This window comes from Rhododendron vialii, chromosome 11a (assembly GCF_030253575.1).
Source record: "Rhododendron vialii isolate Sample 1 chromosome 11a, ASM3025357v1".
Taxonomy (NCBI): Eukaryota; Viridiplantae; Streptophyta; class Magnoliopsida; order Ericales; family Ericaceae; genus Rhododendron; species Rhododendron vialii.
The window spans coordinates 25,534,862-25,549,362 of NC_080567.1; positions in this window are offsets into that span (position 1 = coordinate 25,534,862).

Sequence of the window (14,501 nt, forward strand, 5' to 3'; positions counted from 1 at the left end):
TGATACTAATTAACCATAATCAATAGTACATTCCAAGTTTATGGAGTTAGCCTAGTGGTCGTAGCACTCTTTTATCAGGTAAGATATTTGGGTTCGAGTCTTATCGGTGTGAATTGCAACACCTCTTCTAATAGTACATCCCAAATATTTTCTGTCGAATTAATCACATGGAAAATATTGAGACAAACCAAAGGATTCTCCGAAAGGCATATCCTCAAAAGGAACAAAAGTAAAGCATGCACACGTGTTCGTTTCTACAGGGCCAGCCCTTAAAATTGATTTCTTTGGAAAGTATTCATGGGGCTTTTCAAAAAAGAAAGAAAAATAGAAAAATAAAAAGTATTTAGGGGGGCCAATATTTATGTCACTTCTGATCCTTCTTTTTGGGAAGGCATCTTGCCCTTACTTCCTGTTTTACATTGCTTTCTGGAAACTATGTTCACAACGCATGCAAGCCTCTTTACTTTCACAAAAGCAAATCATAAGCTCACGACAAGGCTTTTGTCTTGTTTGAACACATCGTTTTCATCCACCAAGGAAAGCTAATTGATCCTCGATCCTCAATATTCCAGAACACACGAGGGTGTCCTAGGTTTCGTACGGTTGATTTTATCACAGAATATGTTGTACACACGGACTGCTCTATGTGAGATCGAAGATGGTCAACCGAACACCATATGCGGAAAGAAATGTTATTTGGTGTAGTATTGGTTTGAAAAAAAAAAAAAAAAAAGAAGATTGAGATTTTATCGTTCTTAATCAACTTACCGTAACAGGTATTTATTGAGATACTCTTTTTGTCATGATTTGCAAAGCTTAACTCACTTCGCTAGCTAGTTGTTAAAAGCATGTGTTGGATATCTGTACTTGCTATCTTTTTGCTGAAATTCCAAGCTAGTATATAGAAGCCAGCTCAAGGGATTGCTTTTCCTTTTAATTAATATATGGATTGAGGGCTTTGAACAAATTAAGCTCAAAAATCATTATTTTGTCCCCTTTTCTTTTATTTAACGTTTTTGGTGAGATGATCAAAAACTATGAATCATCTGACATCTTATGGCATTGACCAGCACCAAACAACCAACAAGACTATATATGTGTGTGTGTGTGCATGTGTGTGTGTCCGCGCGCACACACAAGTGTGTGTGGATAAATGCATAAACTCGTTTATTTATTGGACTTCGGATTGGTGCTGTGTAGTGAAATGCACAACATCGTGTTGTGCACCTCCAAGCCGTCGGATGCACACGTTTATTTATTGGACTTCGGATTGGTGTTGTGTGGTGAAATGTACAATATCCTGCTGCGAACCTTCGAGCCGTCGGATTGTGCATTTGACGATTCAGATCTCATCTCGGCAACCAACGATCGAGAGTCGTTCATTGCCGATATGAGATCCGAGACATCGGATCCACGATCCGACGGCTCGAAGGTGCACAACATGGTGCTGTGCATACCACTGCACGACACTATCCCCCAATTCCTATTTATTCTTATTCTTACTACGTTAATAAGAACAACTAGTTTTCCTTACTTTGGCCTTGTTCCACTAAGGTTATTATTTTTGTAAGTATTTATTTTTCGTTTTACGAGATATGTCATTTTCTCACAGTATATCACTTTTACTTCAAAAAATAAGTTTCAAATAAGTACCGATTCTTTTTTGAAACATTCAAAACGTTTTGCTAGATCAACTTTAAATTGTAATGTCAATTCTAAAGAACTATTCCTTACCTAAGCAATTAAAAAACAGAAATGATACCTACACATATGAATAATGCACAGATCTTACACTTATCGAGATGTGGGGTCCACTACGGGTCCCACACAAACGATCCGAGCCGTTCATTAAATTTAAAAGATTTTTTCAAAGGCCTTTGTGAAAAATCAGCTCAATCCGATACCTATAAATATTTGATCCAATCATCTAACGTTTTGTTCAATTTCGGATCTGCACGAAAAGTTAGATGATTGGATCGGGTATTTCTTGATATCGGATTGAGCTAATTTTTTGCGGGAGCCCTTGAAAAAATGTTTTAAATTTGATGAACGGATCAGATTCTTTGTGTGGGACCCATAGTGGCTCCACATCTTGATCAGTGCATGATCTGTATGCTATTCATCTGTGTGAATAGCCCGTCTGATTAAAAAAATCACACGTAACAAACTCTTAATGCATTGAATTTAAATAAGCATTGAATTTCAGTTAATCCAAGCTACCAACCAGTCTTGCTTGGCAGCTAGGTATGGTTCGTCATCTTGGTTTATCTCGTGCTTATAATCAGCTCATGGCGTGATTTGAGTGTGTTTTTGAACCTTAATTAAATACTCCCTCCGTCCGGATTTAATAGTCATTTTTAGGAGTTCGTGTCATTTTTCAATCAATTATATCTTGTAATTTATAATATTTTATGTAATTTTGAAAATATTGTCTTATAGAACTAATTAAAATTTATCAAATAAGATCCATATTGGATATAAAATTCATTACCAATTTAAAGATATAACTCAATTTTTATCCGGTTTGAATTGTACGAGGGACTATTAAATCCGGATGGTGAGAGTAATTAGATTGCGTTTAAGTTTGTGGTTGTTGGGTGAGAATAGACAAACTTTTTGTTGATGCCAAAATCTGGTCAATAGATCTGAGCACTTCAACGAGACTTCTGCCAGATCCGAATGATCGCACCGAGAGCTTTGGGAAGGATTTCCTGCAAAACAAGTCCAAGGGCCGGTGGTATTTCCAATCGAGGACCCTCTGACGATGAAGTTAGTCGATATGTACGTGATAGAAAGGATGAAAGCACTGTATTGAGGTGGAATAGACTGCGTCCCGTCCGCTCAAAACTAGTCGGTCGAACACTTTCATCGTTTTTTCCATGCAAATCCTTTCGTTATCATCATCATCCTAATAAGAAAACACATTTACAATGCATCTCCTTATCATAAATCCTGAACCTTTATATGATCAAAGTCGGTTTGATGGAGTAAATCAATGGTGAAAAGGGAGATATTGTCCCAATCATGCATCAGCTACCTCTCTCTTTTTTTCTCCTCTGCAAAAAGGTCGGCATCGTTAGTTGTTATTAGTGAGGTTCGAACGATTATCAAATGCAAGAAAGTAGTGATGTCTACCGCTTGGCCATCATTCAACTTGCAGAAAAGCAACAACATACAAGTCAATATCAAAGAATTCATTAGAAAGTGGAAAAAAAAAAAGTCTGATGTTCAAAGAAGATGTGCATGGTTGGCAGAGAAATCAAGAAAAATCATAAATATTGACAATTTGCATGTGAAGTACGTTGTGTTTGGTATTTTTATGCGACTACTTTTCTAAGGCCGCGGTCTTGTAAATTTATAAGTCTGAGACTTAATTCGGTATTTTTTACTTATTAGAATTTTTTATTTAGCTTTTCGTCGTAATTTTTAGGGTTAATCGTTTGTCTCAACGAGATGAATCGAAAAAGTATAAAAATATGTACAGATGTTGAAACACTTCAAATGAGACGACACTTTAGACAAATAAGATAGTTGTTTGAAACATTTTTTTGTCTTTAGTGAACTTTTTTTTGCTTTTTAGACTGTTCTTGTCGAGACGGATGATTAATTCAAAAAATAACATGCAAATCTAACAAAAATTCAGAAAAGGCGAATAAAACACACAAAACGAATTAATGAATAAGTTAAGTTTAAAAGAATCACCCCAATTATTAGAACATATGATCTTTAGATAGCTTAATCCCAGTAATTTAGAAACGGCAGAGGGAGGGAGACTTGTATAATTGTGTATAATTTGTTATTAGTGGGAGCGGATTTTGTATTTTAATTACTTCCCCAAGTCCAAATTCACACTATGGGTCAACATATTTACGGATTAACTTGCATAAGGAGGAATGAGCTAGTTGAACTTATCCATTCCTCGGAAGGATCAAGAGGAGGAATAACACCCAGGTTCCCTAACACCCGGGCCGACTCCGACATTTGGGTTATCTAAGCTCAGCCTCAAGCTTGGTTGCTCGCTTACTATTATCTATTAGAGCATTCACAGTGGAATAAGCAAAACCACAAAGTTGCTAAAGTTAACAATATTTCCTCAAAAAAGCGGTCACATTGGAATAACCAAACTTAGCAACTTCCTAATTAGCAACTCATCAAATTTTGGCATTTGAATAAACAAAACTAGCAACCTTTTGCCAATAACCAAATTCAGCGATCCCCACATTTTCTCAATCAAGTACACTCATCATTGGACAAAAATCTCTCTTTCTCTCCACAATGTTTTCAAAATTAATTTTAAAAAACTATTTTTTTCAGAAACTTAAAAAAAGAAGAAGAAGTTTTTGTATGAATTTTTTTTAAAAAAAAAATTGTATTTACACAAAACTGTTTTTCTTTTCATAAACTATTTTTTTATACAACTGTTTTTAACTTAAACTATTTTTTTTTCCAAAAACTGTTTAACAAACTTTTTTTTTTCCAAAAACAGATTTAAAAAAAAAAAAAAACTGTTTTTGACATAAACTATGCATGTCCCGAATAAAGTTGACGAAAGGCAGGTGTTGACATAATATGCATGTCCCGAATCTTGTCCTTATCATTTTCGGCTAATGCCTTTTGTCTTTCTTTTTAAATTACTACTTTAACCCCAAATCCAAAACGTTTTATTGATTCCCTCCCACATGAACTTACCCCCGAAAACGGACAACTTGCACCGAATCCTATAAATCCCGAACCTCCTCTAATATTCGGGTTTAAATAATTAAAGTATAGAAGAATTCATTAATTTGGCCACCACCACCACCAAAAACTAATTTATTAATTGCATCAATTTTGAATCGATGTCCCCGTTTTATTCAGAAGGTGCACCCCCTCTCTCCCCCCTGCTATTGGGGGGAAGGCCGTTTCGAGTCTTTCGACTTCTTTCTGTGAGTTACGATTGTTTTCTGCTAAATGACTAGTGCTTTTTTGGAAGAGGTTCCGTTCGGGCGAGGGTTTCTTCAGTTATTGTCTGTTGAGCTTCAGTTTGATTAATTAAATGTGGGGGCGTGATTTCTTCGTGCTCCTTCTGGTGTGGCCGCCTCCGAATGTGGGACCGTGAATGCTAACGCCGGTCTTGATGTACCTGTAGAACCGGAGGGGGCTGTTCCTCCGGGAAGAAGCTCCGATGAATAAGTCAGTAGGTAGAAGGAGGGAGAAGTTTAGTAAGAACAATATGTTGAAAGAGAGAAGTGCTGTTCAAGCCCAGATTAGGGATCCCCCCTCTCAGTGGTAATGCTTCTCTATTTATAGGCAAAGAGATGGAGTGCTGAGCAAGTTGGTCATACTTTCCACGTGTCACATTCTGCTCGGTTGGCGCCTTCTAGCAGGGCCATTTAATGAACACCACTTCCCTAGTCTTTCAGAGCCACATGGGTTGATGTCAGAAAGGTCACATCGTTCAGAGATGTCACCTCAAATGTCAGAGAAGACAGCTTACTTATCAGTAGATATTTATGGAAGGTTCCACAATCATCTAAGCTCGGCGGGACCCACTTCCGCCATACGAATTATCCGAGCGTAGGATATCCCGACCGAAGAAAACCCTAGCCGGACAAACGAAATTTCGTATCTGTGCGCTTGATGAGACCCCGAGCGAACTCATATGTCGTACGTTCGGATACAGCTTATAATCGTTCGGTGAAGTACTCGTGGTTCCGTCTATCCTTCGGATAAATATTGGCAAGTTTGGCCGAAGCCCAAACTTATTTACAGGTGAACTGAGGTAGCTTAGATGACAGATCAAACAGCGTGTGGACCCTCACTCCCCCTTTCTGGACCTTGTGACCCCTTCGGATATTTCGGCCCACTACAATAGCTCCTCAACTCTTGCTTTTCTTGCTCGGATGAAAAGGAGGAGTTGAACAGAAGTTGGCCGAACAAAAATGTAGCTCCGAAGAACGAACGACTAGACGAACCGTCGAAGTTGAACGGACAGAAACTATTTGAAACGCTTCGAGATGTGCGCGCAGCCTTTCATTAAATGCTTCTGTAACCGTCGATTTGAAATGATGCCAGGTGTCGCGATTTCACTGGGTAGTGATACTGCACGCTTCAGACTCGCCACGTGTCATTCATCGAGCGGGACATCAGTCTCCCGCCCAAATCCAACGGTCAGGGTGAGAAACCGCTTCGAATCCTGTACTCAGTATAAAAGGGGCAAGGGGAGGAGAGAGAAAATCACTTTCTCTCTCAATCTCGATCGTGTCTCTGTTCAAGCACCGTTTCAGACCAAAAATCGCCAGAAATCTGCAGATTTGAAGGTTTTGATCACAGATTTCTCTTAATTTCTCAGGTATTTCTCGAGTTCTTTCATCCGTTGATATGATTTGTGTGTTTTTTTGAGTGCTTTTGCCCCTTTTGTTGGCTTTTTCTCTTTCGTTTGGACTGAAACGACCGCCTGATAACCCAGGTGTTCATGTGTTCTTCCGAACATGTGAACACCTTCAAATCGTGTTCTTCCGAACACGCGAACACCTTCAGATGTGAGGTTTTTCCAAAGGGGCAGTCTTTAAGAAGCTTTACAAGCCCTATTAAGCTTCTCAATCTCTGTTTCCCCATTGGAAACGCGTAGGGTTCCCCATCGTTTCCCTGAGCGGCATAAGTCCTTCCTTCGGAATTTCTTCCGAAGGGATATCGCTTGGGAAATAACCGAGCAGAGTTGGAATCTCCCCTAACGACACAGAACACCGAACGTAGGCACTTAGATTCCTGGCCATGCAAATCGCTAACGGTCTTATCCCATGCACTTATTTGTTTCTAGGTATGGAGTCTGCAAAGTCAACTTCTTCGGGCGAATCTTATCGATCGGTGGATTCCGAAGATTCGGATTTTGGTAGATCCGAACCAGGGTTAGCCGAAGCTATAAGAGATTTCGCCCGAAACTACCGAACGGGGTCAAGTGGAAGGATCCCTGAGGGTGTAGAAGGAATCGACTACCCCGCCATGGTGGCTCCTCTCCGAACAGTGGGGCCGGACCCCGATATTATAGATATAGGCGAGTCGTCATCCGAAAGTCCTCATGACGAAGCAGAAGAGGAAGAAGAGGCCGAAGGAGCTGACGAAGCCGAGTCGAGACCAGGGACTCCACTCGTTTCGTCAAGCCGAGCGAATGAAGGAGCCGGATTTGTTGGGGAATCCTCGTCGCATCCGCCGAAGGCGAAGAGGAAGATCGTCCCAATGGATCCCGATGTGATCCCTGACCGAACGGGAAAGGACCCCTGCCCTTACTTGGAATGCTTCCAAGATAAGAAGAGCCTGGACACCTTCCGAGCCGTTTACGACATCCCCAACGACGTTATTATTACACCCGTCCGAGGGAACCGAATAAGATACAGTGACGAACACGTCACCGTCCCCTTGATGGCAATCACAGAAGGGGGCCTTCGGTTCCCGATGCACAGAGTTTTGAGAGAGATACTTCACCGCTTCAATCTCACTCCGTGCCAGCTGAGCGTCAATTCCTACCGCATCATTCACTCAGTAATCGCCCTTGCTGAGGTGAAGATGTTCCGACTAGAAGCCTTTCACTTTTTTGAGAATTATATGGTGTCGAGAAACGTTCGGTACTCTCGATATTACCTCTGCTCTCGGAGGAAGATGCAAAAGATCATTCCCGAGGGCATGTACGACTCGGAGAAGTGGGCGTCCGACTACGTCGAGGTTCGGGGAAATTTTCAGTTCCCCGAACACGAATACGGCCAATTTGAAATATCCACACGAAGGGGAACGCCGAGTAAGAACACTTGTCCGTTATTTCAAATGTTTATTCCTTCTGTTGCTTTGTTTTTTCTTGTCGAAAATTTAACTAATCGATTTCATGATTTCCTTCGGCAGATACCACCAAGCTTAACAAGGTACTGTTAAGGGCGGCCAAAGGTTGCGGTCTCGCCGACTCCCTGCTCACTATCCCAGCGGAGGAGAGAGACGCCCCAACCATCCTCAAATATAAAGCTACCTACGGTGGTCGGATCCGAAGGAAGGTGACCGAAGATCTTGAGCAATTTGAGGAAATCCCAAAAGAGCTACAACCAAGCGTCGACAAACCTCTCCGAGGGATAATCCGACTGCCAACCGAAGAAGAACCTTTTCCTGAAAGAGAAGAAATGCCTCCAAAGAATATCAAGGATGTTCTCCAAAAGAGACTGGAGGAAAAAGAGAGAGAGAAGGCCCAGCTTCGAAAGGCCGGAGCTTCGGGCGCTTCAGGCTCGGCCCTAAGCAAAAAAACCCCACCTCCCCCCCCTCCAAAAAACGACAGCTGAGCGCCCCTCCTTCCCCGAAGGAACCACCCGCGAGCAAGAAGTCAAGGGCGGGCCCGAAGGGAAAGGGCCAAGAAGGGGAGTTGCCGAAGGAAGGTGCGGCAGAGGGGGAAGGGAAAGCGCCTTCCTCTGACCTCGACATCCCATGGACGCCGAGCTTCATTACTTCAAGCAAGAAACAGGTTCTTAAATCTGACAGCCTGAAGGAAGACCCCTCCCTAGCTTACGCTCTTCACTCGGGGCTAGCTTTGCCGAGGGATGTGCAGAGTCCCCCCACTCTGAAAGCAGCCCTGAGTGAATATTACTATCATGTCGGAAGGGTAAGCAGAAAATTTTTATTTTTAGTTGCAATGATTTTTCTGTACATTTGCTCTATTTCGTCGGTGTAACCTTCACTTTATTTTGCTTACAGGCCACCCAGTCCATAATGAGTACCCAACTTCATCTCACCGAGCATGATAAGAAGGCGAGACTGATGAAACAGTCGGTGGAATATAACAAGGGCCTGGCCGAGGATTACAAGAAGGGCCTGGAGCAATCCGAGCTTATGAGGCAAAGCCTCGAGGTCCAGATTGCCAACCAGAACGACCTCATCAAGGGGCTGCAAGAGTCGGCCGAGCAAACCAGAGCCGAGGGCAAAGATGAGGGGCTGGCTGAGGGGAGGGCCTTGGGGAGAGAAGAGATGAAGAAGGAAATGGAGAAAGAGGTGCTGGGGCAATACGAGAAAGGATATGCCCAGGCCGAAAAAGATGTGGCCGATCAAATCCTTGAAGTGCGGGATGAGATCAAGGAGGGCCAGCACAAAGAGAGTTTTATGCTCGGCTATAATAGGGGTCTTGACGATGCAGGCGTTGAGGCTGACGACGAGAGGAGGAGTCTGGTGGAAATACCACCCTTCGCCCTTGCCGAAGTTGCAGCAGAGGAGACAACAGCTGACGCTGCCGACTCGACCACCCTACCTGCCCCTGCCGACGCTCCAACCCTACCAGCCCCTGCCGACGCTGCAGCGGATTAGATTTGTTCTCGTTTAGTTTTTGTTTTTGAATATGGTTGGCTCCGAACAATGGGAACCCTGCTAACCATTGGATGTAACTAAAACATGGAGAATTTCTTTTTGAATGACAATCGTCTATTCGTTCGGTATGGATGTTATTTCCAAGTATATAAATATTTGCCAAGTCTTTTTATTCGGTATATACATCATAACTCAGAAATTTTCGAAGTCTTTTCATTCGGAAGGACTGTTTATGTGATTTTGAAGTCACTAAGAAATGAACTCAGGTTTACCCATATAGTAGCCCCCTGCCCTATTGTATTACTGGAGGAATAGAATAAGGCAGTAGGATGGGAAAACTGAACCGAAAAAGTGATCAGGGGTTTCGAGAATTTAAACCAAACAATCAAATTAGCATGGGCTTCGAGAATTGCACCCGAACAAACGAATTATCATGGGCTTCGAGAATTTCACCCGAACAAAAGATGTTACCGGGGCTAGATGAAATACCCCATGTACAAGAATAAAAATAAAGCAGAAGCGGTCAAATGGGGAATGCCAACACTAGCCATGGAATTTTCTTAGTTTTTGAGCATTCCATGGGTTGGTGATTGGCGTTCCATCCATCTCAGCAAGCTTATAGACACCGTGCCCGATCTTCTCCACCACTCGGTAAGGGCCTTCATAGGGATCCTTCAGCTTGGTCAACTTTGTCGCTTCGGTAACCATCCGAAGGACTAAGTCCCTGACGTTGAAAGGTCGAGCACGAACATTGCGGTTGTAGCCCCTTGCAACTTCTTGCTGGTACGCGGCGTGCCGAAGGTTAGCATTGTCACGTAGTTCTTCGGCTAAGTCTAACTCGGCACCCACAAGAGCATTGTTGTCTACAGGGTTAAAATTCTCCGTCCGGGCTGTAGGGATCATAGTAGATAAAGGGAGGACAGCCTCCATACCGTAGGCCATAGCAAACAGAGTACGGCCGGTGGACCGCCGAGGTGTTGTTCGATAGGCCCACAAGACGTGCGGAAGCTCTTCCACCCACTTACCGAGCTTCCGATCCAGACGGCGCTTCAGCCCCCGAGTGATTGTCTTGTTCGATGCTTCGGCTTGTCCATTACCTTGAGGATATGCCACCGAGGAATTTTGGATGGTGATGTGGCGCTTCGCATAAAAAGCTTTGAGAGCGGAGGCAACAAATTGGGAGCCATTATCAGAAAGGATTGTAACGATCCTGAATTTTGGTCTATGAAAATTTCGTTAAATATTTGAATTTTATTTGAATTACTTATTTTCTCTTGAGTGACTATATGATTTCTCGTTTATTTCATCGTAGTTAGATTTTTGGTCGTTGATTAAACTCTCGACTAGAAACCCTACTTGGCCAATTTGGTTAATTTCCAACCGACTACTTGGAGGAACCGAGCAACCAACTTACCTAGTTACTAGTTGGACCTTTTGAAACCCTTGGACCTTTTGAACCTTTGCCTTTACCCTTTGGTCCATAATGGTTAGGATAATCTTTGTCCATTGGACAATAGGCCCCCCATTTAAATATTTTGGTAAAATACTAGATATAATATTTTAATGGTTTATAAAAACATGTGCAAAGTACATTTATTCTTTGTTTATTGGGGATTCTTCCACCCCTCCATTATCCATTGGTTAATAACCACAAGGGTAATTTTTGTCCATTGGATAATAAACTTTTTATTATAAAAAGTACATGTAGTCTTTTCAAAATTTTATTTTAATAAATGGTACTTGTACTCTTTTGTCCAATGGTTATTAACCGCAAGGGAAATTATTATCCATTGGGTAATAACCGTTAGGGAAGTTAGTGACCATTGGATAATAGAGACTTTTGACCAAATAAAGTACCGATGTGACTAGGGAATCTTTCAATAAAGTTGATGTGACTAGTCAACCTTTTTCAAACCTAGAAATTATTTATTTATTTCTTTTTATTAATTTGGTTTTATTCTTTGTCCATTGGACAATAAAAGTTAGGGGAACTATTATCCATTGGATAATAGAAACCCAATTCTTTATATTTAAGGGGTTTTGAGCAAAGTACTTGAATAGACTTTTATAATTATTTTGAAAAGTACTTTTGATTATTTTTTTTCTAATAAAAGTACCCAAGTAAACTTGGACCATTGGACAAAGATTGTTAGGGTAATCTTTACCCATTGGACAATAGCCCTTCCTTTATTATATTTGATTAAGTACATGTATATATATACACATGTGTATTTACAAAGGACATGTAGTCTTTTTCAAAGACTTAGTTTAATATTTAAAGTACTCTTACCTTATTATCCTTTGGTTATTAACCGTTAGGGATTTTATTATCCATTGGGTAATAGCCTTATACTTTCAACCAAGTACATGAATCTATTAAACTAGTCTTTTTCTTAAAAACCCATGTGATGAAGTATTTTTATTTTAGTACAAAAGTACTTAGTAGCCTTGTAGCCTTTAAAAGCCTAATATTCTCCTAAGTACTTTGTTATTATTTTGTATTGGGGTTTTGTACCCAATTGGATTTATTTATTGGGGAGTTGATCTTCCTAGATTACAAAGTACCCTAGTTTATTTATTTTTTGTGGCATGTGCCTAATTGGATTTCTTTATTGGGTATTTGATTTTGAGAATCTTTGTACTTTGTACTTCCTTATTCTTTCTTGTTATATATCTATATATATGTGTGTGTGTGTGTGTATGTACTAGGGAGAGAGAGAGAGAGAGAGAGAGAGAGAGAGAGAGACCCGAGAGAGAGAGAGAGAGAGAACCCGAGAGAGAGAGAGAGAGAGAGAGAGAGAGAGAGAGAGGAGGAAGGAAGAAGGAAGTAGACTTGTACCTACCTTGATCTTCCATGATCTTTCTTCATCTTTCAAGTCCATGGAGAATCTTTTTCCTAACCAAATATAACTCCCATTTGTACTTCTAGGATTTGTTCAAGACAAATCTTGTACCTTTGTCTCCAAATCTTCCAACCAAATCTCCCATAATCCCATCCAAGGACAATCTTAGCCATGCAAACCTAGGGTTTAGCCTTTGATCTTCCATAAGTGCATGACATGTGTCAAAATTTGAGGTAGAGAGAGAGAGAGGGGGGCCGGCCATGAGAGGGAGGAGAGGGCCAAGATTTTTCCTATAAATAGGACCCCATTCCAAGCATTGAACTCACACCTCCCATTCTACAACTTCTCTCTCTAGAAATTCCTTTGTTCTTTCTTTGTTCTTGTGTAGTTCTTGAGTTCTTCAAGAAACTCAACCTAGGCCGCCACTAGACCGCCACTCGACCACCCTCTCGATCCAAAAGTAGTAGTAGTGTTAGTCAAATAGAAGTTTCGAGAGAAACCTTTCTCTTTCGAAGCTACCGGAGACCACCGTAGGAAGTTACTCCGCCCGACCACCGACGTACTTTCCGTAGCCGACGTACTTTCCGTAGCCGACTACCGCCTAGAAGAACTGTAAGGAAATCCTTACTTACTCCCTATGTATTTACTTACTCAAATACAAAGTAGGTTATCTTTATTTACGTACTTATCGTTTGATTAGAAGTATTCGTATTTTGATCTTTAAGATAGTTATGAGTATGCGTATATGATTGCTTGTATTACTTGTGGTATGTGATAAAGCATAAGTGATTTCACTCCAAAGACGTCCGTACATGTGGCGTTGTGCTTTGAATAAAGCATAAGTGATACACTCCAAAGGCGTCCGTATATGTGGCGTTATGCTATAAGTAGTGATTGAGCGTGTTAAAGTATATAGAATTGGATGATCTTGTTAGAAAGATTCATGTCCTACCGCGGAGTCTTTGTATGTAAACGAGACACGAGAACCGAGAAAGTAGAAACATGACACCTAGGGTGTGATTAATAAAAGAAATGTTTTCCGAGGAAGGAAATATTTTTGAAACAACATAATGACCGGTTTTTGGGTGACATTATGTGAGTTGTGTGCGTGTGTAAAAGAGACATTTGAAAAGGTTTTTGAAATGTTTTGAAAACCGCAATGTGGCCGGACGTGGTAGCCCATTGTGTGGTGTGTGTTGAAAAACCCAATGAGAACCCGGAGCGGCGGAATCATTGTGGGAATACTCGGGAACCCGGAGCGACGGAACCGAGGGTTTTAAAATGTGTGCGTTCCCATGGGAATCCGGAGCGGCGGAACCATGGTGAGGTAGCTTGGTTATCCGCGGTACGGAGCCAATGCAAATATTTTTGTGTGCCAATGGGAACCCGGCGCGGCGGAACCATTGTGAGGATACTTGGGAACCCGGCGCGGCGGAACCAAGGTTGGGTGTGTATGCTTGGTTATCCGCGGTACGGAGCCAATGCAAATATTTTTGTGTGCCAATGGGAACCCGGCGCGGCGGAACCATTGTGAGGATACTCGGGAACCCGGCGCGGCGGAACCAAGGTTGGGTGTGTATGCTTGGTTATCCGCGGTACGGAGCCAATGCAAATATTTTTGTGTGCCAATGGGAACCCGGCGCGGCGGAACCATTGTGAGGATACTCGGGAACCCGGCGCGGCGGAACCGAGGTTGGGTGTGTATGCTTGGTTATCCGCGGTACGGAGCCAATGCAAATATTTTTGTGTGCCAATGGGAACCCGGCGCGGCGGAACCATTGTGAGGATACTTGGGAACCCGGCGCGGCGGAACCGAGGTTGGGTGTGTATGCTTGGTTATCCGCGGTACGGAGCCAATGCAAATATTTTTGTGTGCCAATGGGAACCCGGCGCGGCGGAACCATTGTGAGGATACTTGGGAACCCGGCGCGGCGGAACCAAGGTTGGGTGTGTATGCTTGGTTATCCGCGGTACGGAGCCAATGCAAATATTTTTGTGTGCCAATGGGAACCCGGCGCGGCGGAACCATTGTGAGGATACTTGGGAACCCGGCGCGGCGGAACCAAGGTTGGGTGTGTATGCTTGGTTATCCGCGGTACGGAGCCAATGCAAATGATTTTGAAAGTGTGTAGCTTGGTTATCCGCGGTACGGAGCCAATGCAAATGTTTTTTGTGTTAAACAAATGGTTTTTGAAAGGTTGTTTTGTAAATGAAAATGTTGACACGGTCTACGATGAGTCGCGTAGGAGAAACTCTGAAATCTTGGACACCAACGATAGTTGATTAACGAATGTGGATGTGTCATTGATTAACTGTGTATATACTTATCATGTGGAAATTGATGTTGTA